This window comes from Chiroxiphia lanceolata, chromosome 11 (assembly GCF_009829145.1).
Source record: "Chiroxiphia lanceolata isolate bChiLan1 chromosome 11, bChiLan1.pri, whole genome shotgun sequence".
Taxonomy (NCBI): Eukaryota; Metazoa; Chordata; class Aves; order Passeriformes; family Pipridae; genus Chiroxiphia; species Chiroxiphia lanceolata.
Window position 1 is genome coordinate 18,420,410 of NC_045647.1, and position 14,651 is coordinate 18,435,060.

The 14,651-nt window shown below is 39.4% G+C and overlaps 1 protein-coding gene across 10 annotated transcripts in view; it reads left to right on the top strand.

The window, feature by feature from the left end:
• Window positions 1–14,651, top strand: part of ATP2B2 (ATPase plasma membrane Ca2+ transporting 2) — a 410,328-nt gene that overhangs the window by 101,441 nt on the left and 294,236 nt on the right. The window lies entirely within an intron of this gene.

The following is a 14,651-nucleotide window of genomic DNA, read 5'->3' on the forward strand; positions in this document are numbered from 1 at the left end:
CCCTCATGCTCTTTACTGGAAGTAGCTGGAATCCTCACGGAGTTCCACTGTTTCCCTCCAGCCCTTTTTTTTTTCCCTTTTTTTTTTCTTTTTTCTTTTTTTTTTCTTTTTAGCTTTTTATTTTTTATTCTCCCAAATTCTCTCTTACCTGCCCAACGATGTTTGAGCTGCTTGGTGACCTCTACCTCTGAGATCAGAAGATAATAAACAGCTTTCCCTGACTGATGGGATTAGGGGTGTCAGAGGAGTGGCCAAGGCTTTGAGGGACACAGTCTTTTAATCTTCTTCCCTAGTTCACTGAAGTTCAGTGATCCATGGAAAATGTGCCTTGTTGAGCTGTCAGGGTAATCAATATTCCTCTTCAATTAAGCTTATTGGTATTTCTGAGAGTCCAGTCAGATTCATAAACGTGCTGCTGCTTCCTGAATGAGAATGTTTAATCCCAGGGTACCCGTTGGCATTTTAATAATCATTCCCACTTCCCAGTGGGACTCGTTTGGTTTGCAGGGCCTTGAACAGCCCATGGTGAGGGTTTATGGGCATCTTTGTAGATCCTGACCAAGGACAAGCCCTTTCTCAATTGCACATTACATTTAATTACTCATCGCTCTGGAATAAGAGAGTTGATGCAAGAACAAAAGCTTAACATCTGTCAGGTCTTTTAATGCCAAAGCTTCTTTGTTTCCTTTTTTTTTGGTGATGTTTTTTTACTCTTTTCCTGCATCCCAGCAGCTTTCCCATGTAATGCATGAATTTTTTCCATTCTCTCCTGTACAACATAGTGGTATTTGGAGCAGTTCTGCTGGTGCTTGCTGGAGGTTTGGAAAGGCTGTGAGGATCTGAGCACTTACTCTGAGAATTAAATTAATCTGGGAGCCCCAGAGAGACAGTTAATGGCTCCATTAATAATTTCATTTTCTTACCTTCTCAGTTTTAAAATACCAGACCAATATTTTGTGCTCTGAGGTGTGATAGAGGTGCCTTTCATTCTAGCAGGAATCCTCTGCAAGCTTTGTAGATGTTCTCTGAAGCAGAGGTTCATAATTTTCCTTAACACAATCACTGCATAAGGCCCCAAGCTTGGCATTGTTTAGCTAAAATATTTTTTACAACAAATCCAAGAATCTGTTGTCATCTCAAGGGCTTATAGTTAAAGTTTACTAATGCAAATTGTTTTTGAGTCAGGCAAGCCTGACGGTATTATTGTCTGTCTTACTTTTCAAAATACATTTTACCAAAGCTAGCACAAAACCCCAGATGAATTGAACTATAACTTTTTCTGATTTTGATGGAAATAATCATTTTATGATGTCCAATCTCCCTTTAATTGTTCTGAGAGGCAGAAAATTATCATTAAAACAGAGCATTAAAACTTCTGCACACAAAATACTTTTTGAAAGGGAATTGCATATACAGTCCAAAAAATCTTCATAGATAAAATTGTTTGGAGCTTCCTTTGGTTTCTAATTTATATTCACAAAAATAAATTAGGATAAAGTAGCAATCAGAAGGATCAATTAAAACTATCAGTACAATTAGTTTTAAAAAAGAATATCAGTTTACAGTTCATACTTTTGAAACTGTTGCAGCACAACTTTTGTGCTTGTAGTTTAATGGCAAAGAGTTCTGTCCTGTGTGAAGAGCTGTTGCAAATATAAATGGCTTTTCAGCTGGGATTCAAGGGTAAGTCATACATCTAGATGCATAAATACACAGTTAATCTTTTATTATCTAACATACGTTCACTCTGGATGACTTTGAACTTTTCAAAATAGTTTTATCAGTTTGCAGGTTCTGGTGTTGGTACAAACCCAGTGAGCTTTCCTCGTGAAGTGCCCAGTTCACTGTGAGCTCCCCCTGGCACCTGCACTGAGCCAGGCATTATCACTCACCTCCTCACAGATGGCTTATCTGATTAGCATGGTTTGGAGATTGCAATTACTGTGACTTGTTTGTCATCTTTGGTCTGCTGTAATGTCATTTTGATTAGAATTCTCCAGAAGAAGGCAGTTTATGCTGCTGAATGCAGTGGGAATGAAGCCCTGCTGAGTGCAGGGAGCGGTTCCTCTGCTGCACACAACCCTTGTTATGTTCCTTCCTTCTACCCCAGAAAGGTCTCTTGTGGCAAGAAGGGGTTTATAACTGACCTTTAAAAAAATGCTGGGTGTAAATAAGAGTTGTCTAACTTTGCAGATATGGGGCTTTTGATTGCAGGTGTTCCTAATTAGATTAATTTACAGCGCAGATCAAGCCGATGGAGGAGGCATGGAAAACTGACTGAGAGCTTATCAAATTAGCCAAGTAGAGCAATTAATCAGACAGACTTTAACTGTTTGGTTTCTTTTTTTTTTTTAATTATCATCTTGAGCAGTGTGCTTTCAGCTTCCATTAAAGAAGGCATTCAATGCAAAGCTGTGTTTGGTGGGACAGTTCCCTCGTTGTCTCCTTGTGACATCCCTGTCTCGGGAGGTGTCTGTGGTGGTCGTGCACAGTGCCACAAACTGCTTTCAGAGATCCACTGGCTTTCCCAAGGCACAGAGCAGTGTCTGGTAAATAAAATAATAATAATAAAGTACTTATCACTCCCTGTGAAAGTGTCTGGGCTCTGCCCTCGAATCCTGTATCCAGATACTGCCCTTCTGCCTCACAGCGGTTGCTCCCACCTGTTGGCACCAGCAGTTCTAAATGGCAGAAATTCTCAACAAAGAGATAAGTTTAGTATTGATCTAAGTCAGAAAAAAGTAATTTTGGGCTTTATTATTCAAAAGTTTTTCTGCTCTAAACAGTTGACTGATTGAACTGCCATTTAATTCTTTTATTAATATGGACTGAGAACAGCACCTCTGCAGTGCATTGTTCTCTCTGGTACTGTGTGCAATGTGGACATGGGATTTGATCTCAACTGGAACTCATCAGTGAAAGTGTTCAATAGGCAGCTTTTCAGAAAGTTCTGGTTGCAATATGGTAGCAAGTACCCATGTAGGTGTTTAAAAGCACCTTAAAGTGATGCTTTTAGCAAGTTCTTTTCATTTCTAAGCAAGTTCATTCAATGGGGGGAGTGTTGGGCATATTGATATTTTTTTTTTCTTCTTTCTGAATCTATTTGCAAATGATCTGGTATTTTTTAGATCAACTTTTCCTGCCTTTCACTGCAGGAAAAAAAAAGGTTCCATAAGGAACCTCCATAAGGTTGTACCAAGAATACTTTTTCTTTGTCTCAGTTCACAGTAAACCTCTCTGGTAGTTGTCAGGTTTGGCCCTGACAAACTGGACTGAGGCCCCCTAACTTTGATGTGGAATATGAAGCAGTGATCTCTCTCTAGACATGACCTTCCCAGTTGGCTTTTCCTTCTCTTCAAGAGGTCAAATTATTTCCTTTCCCACATGGACAATGAATCCTAAAGTGACTCAGAAGATGGGGAAGGATGAGAATTAACACTTCTTCCTCCAAAGCTGAAGAAAGATGATCTGATGAGAATGAGACCTTCCTTAGGATCTTTCTAAATACTAAACTGCCTCTTGTGCAGAGGTTAAATACAACTTACTTATTTCTTAAATTCTTGTGAATTTTGAAGATCATTCCTTGTGTCTCGCTTTAAAAAATACCCAATGAACACTCTACCACATGAACTTTGGGCATTTATATTTAGGAATTTTATCACAACTTAAAATGCTGCTGTAAAACTGGTTTCTCCTCTCTATAAGTCCTCAGCCATTTTATCTTCAATATCCAGAAATGAAAATCTGGGTTATCAGCTTGGGTCAAGCTTTGAAATCCCTTTTAAACATTTGGAGTGATATTTTCATGCCATTAACACTGAACACTTCAAAAACCAAAATGTCCAGTGCTTAAGAGTTCATTTGAAATTTGTCGAATCCTTGAACAGCTGAAGATTAAGAGGAGGTATCTGGGTAACTATTTTAGGATTTTGGTAGATTGATCATCACGTTTGCCTTCAGAAGAGAAAGGTTAGATCTAAAACCTGATGCATGAGACATGTAAGCTGTATTTTGTTTTATATGTCTGGAAAAGTAGCCTCTCGTTTTTCTGATGAATTTCTGTCTCTTGCCTTGATTTTTGAATCACTGAAAATAAGTTACGACTTCAATTTTAAGCAATATGGAAAACTGCCAAAAGAAGCCTGTAAATAGGAGTAATTAACACCCACCTCCAATGTTCCCTTTTTCTGCTTGTTTAAATACAGAATTGCTATATCTAAAAGCATGTGAAAATATTTTAGACAACATGTATGTGCTTTCAAAGTGCTTGAATCCCATCAGTTGGTTCTTGGGAAGGCTGGAGGGCTGTACTAAACATTATCCAAATTACTCTGGTAGTAACATAAACCAAAAACTTTTTCATGTTTTTATTTGTTGTTTCTGAACAAGTGTAAGATCCTGGATGTGGCTGATAAATGGATCAGTAGAGATGAAGGAATGATGGATAACTTGGAAAGCTAAACATTGCTTCTGAATACCTTGTGCTTGTACAAACTCCTCAAGTGTAGAATTCGAGGAGGGTATTTTGCTTTGTGGAGGTTTGAATTAATTGATTCTTTTATCACTCTGTCAAACGTAAGCTGGCTGTATTTCACTGGTAAAATACTGTCTTTGTAACAAAATGTCTGTTTCTTGAGGTGTTGGTGTCAAACTCTAAAACCACTGATAAGACCTGACTTAGTTTATAAACCATAAGTTTCGCTGCTGGTGAGCTGGAAGCCCTGTTTCTGCACTTACAGGCTTGGGGGCTCTCAGTTTATTGTGCCACTTTCTGAAAAATAAGCACCATTTCTGAAGTGTGAGGATAGAGCAGCCTCCACTCTCTCTGAGACTGCACACAGCAGGAATCCTGACAGCACAGTTTAAGTACCTGGGAGAAGATGTCACTGAGAAATTAAGACACAAGATCAAAGATATCTATTTGTTATGTCGTTGTGATCGTTTTACCACTGGTGATGTCGGTGTGTACTCAGAGCTTTGGTCCAAGGGAGCACCAGAACTCAGCTCTGTGCTGCATGAGGAGCAGATCAGAGCCAGAACGAGCATCCAGTAGGTTTTTGGGGGGGGAGATGAGAATTGGACTCTGGATAGAGCTGAACTGTGTTGGTGCAGACTCAGCCCCACGGGCTGGTGCTGCTTGTCTGGGGCTCTGTCAGCTCGGAAGAAACCCATGTTGTGGAGGTAAAGCCTCTCTCCCAGCTGTGAACCAACTTATTTGGAGAACAGGTAGCTCTTCTCCACATGGTTAAGTGTTCTGAAACTCAGATTTCCCCAAGTATTTCCCCATGGACATCTGAAGTAGCTCACTGACTGCTGTTCCACAGGGCACTGCAGCTCTCTCTTTGATGCACAATGAGCCTGGTCGTGAATTTGAAACTACTTCTGCCTTTTGATTTTTTTTTTTTTTTATCAATGATGTAATGAAATGTGCTAAATATTAGCTTGAAAAGAAAAAGATTTGAGAGCCATAGGAATAGGGAAAGAACTCATGTTCCGCATTAATAATTATATTTATGACATTTTTTTTCATTTCATTGTATTTATGCCATTTTTTTCATTTCATTGACTCTGTCTGTGTTCCACTGATGGCAATATTTTTTTACCATTCCAAGTGGTAAAGCTGGAAAAAGAGGTGATACATTAATGGTAGTCAGGAGTTATAATCCTTCTCAGTCTTATTTCCTATAGGACATATGCCATTACTTGCAATTTTGTTTAATACTTATTATAAGTTTGGGATAACTATTTATTGTCTTTCACAACAGCTTATGTGTCACATAAAGGATGTATTTTGTCCAGAATGTTTAATCAAGGTCATTGTTATTTTTGGTTTGGCAGTTGGGTTTTTTTTCTCCCCCTTGGAGTAAATTATTTTTCTTTGAGAACCTTGATGTTGTGGATGAAAAGCTGTATCCAGCAAAAAAAGGTGGAATAAATCCCCTTTTATAATGGTCTGAGGTTCCTGGCATGAATACATCTATTTTCATTTTTTTTGAACTTACTGTTTTCTATCAAGTAGGAATACTTCTACATTTGCCTAAACACTGCATCAATATTTCCAGCAAAATAATTCTTTTCCTCAAATTTCCTTTTTAATAAAATCCAGCCTCTTTGAACTCCACAGACCTCGCCATCTGTTACTCAATTTTCACTCCATAAAATTTTGCTGACATCTGTTTAATCAAAAATATTTTTACAGTCATGGAGAAATTTAGTTCAAACTTGGTATTATACCGTTCCTATTTGCCAAACAGAAAATAAGAAAATGATGAACAGTAACTCATGGGAGAGGAAAACACTCCAATAAAAGTCTGTTCCCACTTAGGGCAGCGCTCGGAGCTGGCAGCGCCGGCCCCTCTCCGTGGATCTCGGTGTTCCCACAGGTTGCTGCCGTGGACAACCTGGGACAGCTTTCCCCAGCTTGGCCAGACCTGGCTGTTCCCCCACGGCTGGAGTTTGGGAGCAGCTGTTAGGTTTAGATTTGGAAAGCCAAGACTAAGTTAATGAGGTTTTACAAGCCTGTCTTCGTTCCGTGCCCTGCTGTTCCCATCCCTGCGCTTTCTTCCTCTCTTCCCTCTCTCGGGGTGAGGTAACTCACCCCCAGGAGCTTCTCCAGGCTGCTGCAGCTCCTCTCCCAAGCAGCCAGGACACCTGCACGACATTAATGGAGAAATCCAGGCACAGGAAAGGGACGCTCCTCTTGGATTCGTTCTGTTCTCCCGTGCCCTCGGGGGTGTTTCTCTCTCTGGTTTCATTGTTCTCCCCAGGTTTGTGGGTGCTGCCAGAATCCCTGCAATACATGGAGTGATCATTAGGAGCAAGACCTTCTTTCCAGTCCATTTTTTTTGAAGGAAACGAGCCATATGCAGTTTCTGTCTATCTGTCAGTCTGTTTATTTGGTTATCTGTCAAGCTCGATAAGGAGATTTTCATCGGAGTTGTGCTCTGACAGACCCTTCCCCTCTCCCATATGGCATTAAAAATTAACATATTTTTCAAGCAATAATTTCTAACATTTGATAACCAAGTAACTATAGATTTTTGTCATTGTGCCTCTTGGTTATCATAATTTTTTATCAGTTATATGAGTTTGTTTAGGCACAGTATGTTGTACCATATAGTCCTGGCAGTGGAGAAGTACCATTGTTATGGCTTTTCAGTTGTTTATTTTCTCTGTTGTTATTGAGGCTGCTGTATAGGCAAACTTTCACTTCCAGAATGATTTAGCTGTTTATTGCAGATTTATATTGTTTTGCATGGAAACTGAATTGATATTTATGACTGACTAATACATTAAGAGTAGTGGTTTTCAATTGAATCTGCAGCAGAATATGCTGATTAACTTGAATTTAATGATGAAGAGCAATGCTTCTTAAATTTTTCATGCAGATCCCATTACCCACATGTCATATTTATTAAACTGAAATTATCTCATATTTTAAAATAATATTTTGTTCCCTTTCCTGAAGAAGACAGTCAAGTTGTTGTTGTCAATTTTACTGATTAGGTAGACAAAATCAATTGAAATGAAGCATGAGTATCATTTTGTAATGCTTAGAGCCCTTCCCTAATTCCTTATTCTCCAAGATACTATTTATCTACCTTTAAGTTTTCTTTATTCAGAGAGATTTATTAAGATATGCTTGAAAGAAAAACATCTGGAAGCATTCTCTGGTTTGTTTAGACCCTTCAGATTATCTGGAAGGAAAACTTTTCAGCTGATCTTTCCAAAGCCTTGAGAGCAAAGTGAAAGCAAAGCCGACATGCCAACGTTTATTTCTTTGGGGTTTTCTGATGGCAGATTACGAGGGATGGAATTAGTTTTCTGGCCATTTTGCGGCTTGTTTATGCTAATGAACATGCTGCATAAGTTTAAACTCACGTTATAACCAGAAGAGATTTGGGCTGGATGTTCAAACCGAACACGCCGTTTGTTTTGCGGCCGATGAAATGAGATTGTCGTCGTCTTGGCTTATAACGAGATCAGCAGAAAAGCAAAGCAGCCCCTCTCAGCGTCATCTGTGCGTGCTGCTCTTTCAGAAAGCACGAACTGAATGAATTGAGATTGATTTCTCATGCTTGCACTGCTGTGAAGGTTTGGTAGGACTGACAATGGGCTGCAGCAGAGCTTTGGAACCTCCGAGGGGCAGGACGAGGGTTGGACTATGGCATCACCTGCCAGTCCCATCCAGGCACTGCTCCGCCACAGAGAAACACTCTCCTGTTTTTTTTTTCCTTGCTCAGCCCTATCTTTTGCTGACACTTAGAACAAAACAAATGAAACTGAACCATGACAGGAAAATCTACTGGGTATAAGGCATAAAACTCAGGCTTTCAATGGACGGGGAACCAGAAAAATAACATCTTGCAGTGTCCTACTCCTCTCCCCAGAGCAGGCAATTGGGAGGGTCCTGAAATGTTTCTCCAGTGACAAAATGCAGGAGCATTTCCCAGGTGCAGCTGATGGCTCTCCCCCTCAGCAGATGCTGCTGCTGCAGCCAGAGCCACAGAGGGAGAGCTCAGTGTGCTGCATTGCAGGTGGAGGGGCACTGAGGAGCAATTTGGATCTATTCTGACTCTAATTTCCCCCTCGTTTTTCCCTTATTCTGTTCTAATCCAGCTCTTGGTCTACCCTAATTCTAGTTCTTGCTCTATTCTGTTTAAGATCACAACGAGCTCTAGCAGATAGATGTACCAGGCTGGTAACCTTCACCTGGTGCAGCAGAGAATGGAATAAGAACCATAATGAAAAAGCAGCTGGCTTGGGGAGGAGGATTTTGGTTCGTTTGGGTTTTTTTGTTGTGTGGTGTTTGGTTGCTGATTTTTGGTTTACTGTTGTGCGGTGTTTGCTTGGGGATTTTTTTGTTTGTTGGGGTTCTTTTGGTTTGAAATAGAATCAGCTGTCCTGTAGAACCCTTTGGAGAGCCACGTACTGCAGCAATCCATAGGTAGGGGAAGTCCAAGAAGGATCAAGGCCCTGTTAACAAAACTTGTCTCCTCAGTGACAGGCAGTGGAACGAGGTGTTTATTCAATGTTCCAAGCTGAAGCTCTTAAAGACTGTTTTAAGACAAGGTTCGTGTTACAGAGGACCTTTTGATGTGGTTTGAGGTAGCGATACATGGAATGTCACCAAATCTTGCCTTAGAGATGAAGCATTTCCAAAATCAGCTTTTGCCAGCTGAGAAGAGTAAGCAGACACGGGCAAACCTGAATGTTTTGATAATAAACACGTTGATTTATTTTAGAATAGTTTGAAGGAGCTGGTAAACAGACGGAAGGAACACCATAATCCAGGAATCCTGACTGTAAAAACTTCAAGCTTAGGAAGATAAATTCCGATTTCCTTAAGGATACAGGCTATTACAATGAAAGGATAAGTTATACCATGAATTAAAACCTAATTAGAAATTAGAAATAAAGTGGAGGAATTAAATGGCCTATTACTAATGCTGCAAAAGTGCTTCTAAGATGCCCTGGGGATCAAGACTTTAATGACGATTTGTTAGTGAATTGCTGAAGTTAAGAAAAAACTTCAAGTTTCATTGGGAGTCTCTTCCTGGCACTACAGAGTTTTCCCTGAAACAGTGCATTTTCAAAGTTTTTGTTTTCACATATTCAAAGCAGACACTTTGATGATTGTTTTTGTAATTTAACTTATTATTCCTCCTTTTAATCTTGACTGATTTTTTTAAACATGCCCTCTGAATTTTGTATTCATGTAACCCATTTGTTTATGTAAGTGGATTTCCCCCTCAACTTCTTAATTAACGGCCTGTTTTTAGAGTTGGTGAGTTTGGGGTTAAAAATGTGTAAGGATGCACTTCCCATGGAATCCAGTCGGTGAAGGAGGATGTTCAGTGCCACGCAGTGATGCAAAAAATAAATTGCTGTGAGGAATTGTTTCCTGGGTGCCACTGTCATTACAATCTTTTTTTTTTTAATTTAATTTTTTTTTGATTGTTGCTTTGCCATGACATCAATGATCTCATTCTGGGCTTTGGTAGTAATTTGGCTTGAACTTTTTTAGGCAGAGAGAAATGCACTTTTGCTGATGGAGAGATTCCATCTTGCTGAATAGTGGAATTTTAACCCTGCATTGCACAGCTGTTTCTGTGATATATCTGTGCCCAAAGGTAGCACTCTGTGACTTCCTTAGGAGCCTCTTGGAACTGGTCTTTTTTTTAAAGAAACCGATGGTAATACGTTGCCAAAGTTGTTTGAGTAGCACAAACATGTTTTCTTCCCTCCTCAAATTTAAAACCAAAAAAATGTGTCTTGATTTTCACGCTCCATGGCTTAGCCAAGATCCAGAAGTGTCTTCAAATAATGCTTCCAACATAAGAACTATTGGAGCAAGTCCAGAGGAGACCATGAAGGGGACTGGAGCACCTCCCCTGTGGAGATGGGATGAAAAAGTTAGGACTCTTCAGCCTGGAAAAGAGAAAGTTCTGTGGAGACTTCACAGCACCTTCCAGTATCTGAAGGGGTGACAGGGAAGTTGGAGTGACAGTACAAGGAACAGTGGGTACAAACTGACAGAGAGGAGGTTTAGAGTAGGTATTGAGAAGAAGTTCTTCCCTGTGAGGGTAGTGGGGCCCTGGCACAGGTTGCCCAGGGAAGCTGTGGCTGCCCCATCCCTGGAAGTGTCCAAGGCCAGGCTGGACAGGGCTTGGAGCAACCTGGGCTAGTGGAAGGTGTCCCTGCCCATGGCAGGGGGTGGAACTGGATGATCTTCAAGGTCCCTTCCAACCCAAACTGTTCTTGGATTCTATGATTCTAAACAGGGAGAGGAGCTGTGATTATGGTTGTTTCCTGGTCTGTCTCCTGATTTCCAGGAGTTCCTTGATAGGAGCTTTTCAAAAACTTTCCAAGCTTGTAGACTGTAGCCATACATCACATTTTGTGCATTGTTTGCTTTTTTTAAGGCCATTTTCCTAATCAAGCTCACCTCTACAACCCAATCCCGTTGATTACAACGGATTCCTGATTCCCACCATTCCCCCAGGGCACTGCTGTAGCCTCCCTTTGTGAGCAGGTGAGGGGAAAACCAAACCGCGTTCAAACTGGGAGCAACCTCTTTACTCCTGGGAGCATTCCCACACAGTTCAGCCCTGAGCACTGGTGCTGGAGGATTCACAGGGAAGTTTCCACCCACCTGCAGTTGATATTTCTGCATTTCCCCCCTCGCTCTCCGTGGGTTCACTGCGAGAGGACCGCGCTCAAGCCTTAGTGGGGTGAACCACAGAGGGTGGCTGAACCACCTGGCAATGCCATCTCCTCGTGGGATGAGTCAGGCACAACTCTCTCAGGATAGATTGTAACTTTGGAGTACTAAAAAATTTGGAGAATAAAATGGCTTGGAAGTAAAATTTAGAAATTCCTTGATTTTTTTTTTTTTTCAGTCAGCAAATTTTACCTAAGAAAAAGGCACACTGACTGACTCTGTGTTGTGTTTGCTGTGTTGGTCTGTTGGGGTTTGAAGAACCACATGAGAAACTATGTAGAAAAAAAACACAGAGAGAGGAGAAGGAAGATACTTTAAGATAAGAAATTAAAGAAATTACTGCTTTCGAGCTTGTGTTGGTCTGTTTTTAAAACACAGAAGTTTGCAGAATGGTCTCACATTTTTTTGGTTAGTTTTCCACCCCAACTTTGGCCACAGCTTTTTGTCAGGTTTGACACGAATCGTGGATGAGTTTTAAATACAATAATTGCTTTCAGATGAACTTTTATTGAAAGCTATTTCCAATTTTTTGTTTCGTGGCTGATTTTAAAACTTTGTGTTAAAAGCGAAGTTAAAAATGTATGCAAAAATATTAAGTGTCCTTTTTCTTTACAAAGTTAATGGAAGGTATTCACTTTACTCTTAGGTATGGGAGAGGATGGGAACAGTTTTATTTTTTTCTATAAGTAGTAACTTCATGGGATTATAATGTCATATTTCTTGATAATACATAAGTGCTTTTACTCCTACATGTACCTTCACAAAATGTAAATTTAATGAGTCACATTCAAAGTACAAAGGCACTGGGAGTTTCAAAGATTATTTTGCTTTATGCAGCAGAAACCATTATTTGGTATCAAGCTCCAAAACTTTTAAATCATCAAAGTTAGAGAAGTATTGCAATAATTATAGTAAATACTGTGAGTAAGCTACTCAGTTGATATCTAAATTTAGTTTATGAAGAGAATTAATAGACACTTTTGTTTTACATTTGTAGAATAATTTTAATTAGAAGCAATTAAATAAAATTACATTACTCCAAAGTAAATTGCTGCTTTCTAAATTTCTTTAAATCTACTTATATTCCATTAGGATGTGAAAGCTTACTGTAATTAAAGTTTGACTTGTTTATATTCTATAGGAAGAGCTAGAAATGAGATCGAGGAGTTCAACTTCCTTTCCACGTGGAAGGGTTTTGCTGGATTGGTTTTACTGGGTTGCAAATTCAGACTCCTCTTAGTTGTGGCATTTTTTTCTCCAAAGCATTTGTTCCTGCCCCTGTACAAGCCAGGAGGCAGAGCTCAGTGGACAATTGATTAAGCTCCATTTCTAAATCTATAGCAATACTCATGGTGTTGGTATTATCTTGATGTTTTTTAAATTTGATGTTTCAATTTAAGGAAATATCTGAACAGAAGAGGTTCCTAAAAACGTGTGCACAGGAAAGGTTTCTGCTGAGATTTTTAAAACGTCGTTGTAACAGTGGCTGTGTTATGTCTCACATCAGATTTCTTCCCTTTACATCAATATTTTAGCAGCTTGCTTTGGGCATAAATACTTGTTGGAATAGTCCAGGGACAAAGTAGTCCCTCTGAAGTGTCTTTTCTTTATGTGCCTTGTGACTCAGCCGTAGGTACTTAACAGAAAGGCAGGATTTTGTTCCGGAACAGCATCTGTGAGTAAGAACAATGAGCATAAAATAGGAGGTGGGGTGCCTGGAATTCAGTTTTATGGCCTGAATGATTTGAAAAAAATGAATTGGTTCTCCAAAAGCCACGGACAGAAGGGAGAGAGCTTTCTGCTGCCAAGAGTAATTACAGCTTGAAGAGGTCCTTGCCAGTCAAAAATGGAAGTGAATGTGTTGGCCACCACTTTTAGGAGTGTAAGAAAATGTTGTTTTGGCACTTCCATCTTAAATTGCCTTTCCACCTCCCTGAATGGGGACTGGCAAACGAGCCTGTGTATGGCAGGCAATGCTGAGATGAACAACAGAATTTAATGCACGTTTCAACTTCTCTTTTGTGTAAGTTCTCAAATTTTTTTTAGGGACAAAGAGTAGGTTTTTACACAAAGAAGTGCAGTTTTTCAAATGAAATCGTCACTGCTGTCTTGGCTTTTGAATATATTCCCTGTATATACCTGCATGGACCAGTGGTAGTATTAAGATTCAAGTGCTGGTAGCTCCATTATGGAAAATGAATAATGCAAGTGTGGTTGTAAATATGATTGAGTTGGCTTTTAAATGATGTTTTCGAAATAATTATTATGGTTTTCTTTTTGTTTCATTTTTTCCTCTTCTTCTTTCTGATTCTTGACTATCCAAAGCCAAGACAGAAAAGAAGAAACAAAAAACCAAGAAGAAACAAGTTGGCAGCTTTTTACATAGTAAAAATAAGGAACTCTCAGCTACATTTTAAGACAATTTAGATCTTTTTTTTTTTTTCATCTGTTTCCCTTTACACTCTCATATCTTGGTCTTCTTGGAGCCCATCCAGATGATATTTTTAATATTAGGATCGGTAAATTCTCTGCTGCCAGGTTCTCCTTAGCCTGTAACAGCTTTGGAAGTGTGGGCCTGAGTCCACTTTGCTTTTTAGTACAGAATAACTTGCTTCCCCTGGAAGGATGTACAAAGATAGTAAATTAACACATACCACATACACACATATTAAAAAACCCCTGTATATATAATATAGATATATAATATGTAAAATATATGTTTATACTTAACCCCACCAGTTTTGCAATGTAATGTGCTGCAACCCATACAGAGCAATTTTGAATTGTGAAAGCTGGTGATGTCCTCTGGTGTAATGGTAATATGGCTATAAATAAAAGAATTTACTGGCATTTATTTCTTGCTATATTTAAGCTGCAACAGGTCAAACAGCTGTTGTACTATAGTTTGGTTTTGAAGCTGATAATTAAAATGAGTAAAATCCAGGTCTAAGAAGTAGCTGGGACAAAAAATGGACAAAAAATTGCCTGTTTACATCCTAATGAACATCCCTTTTTCCATGACAAGCTGTTACTCAAGAAGATACAAGTGGGGATGATGTTGCTGCAGAAATCTCGGTGTGGAGGTTTGCTGTGGTGTCTCTTTAGTGTGTCATTGCCAGGTGCAGTGGTTTTCCACCTTCCTGTCAGGAAGGCAAATTTCCAAGTCTAGGAGAAGCAGCCAGATCTGGTGGATATTTTTATGGTTTGTGCTATGATCTCCATTACTGGATATAAAAGTTCAATAGTGGAAAAAGTCTTAATAATGTACTGCAGTATTGAATATTCTCATTTATTTAATAACATCAAGGTAGTAGGAATTTACCTCCTTCTCTGATGACAAAGGATTGCTACATCAAAGACAGAAAAGCTTCTTACAAGAACTATAAACATCATTTCTTAATATCCTCTTTTATTCTGTTTTTCCTGC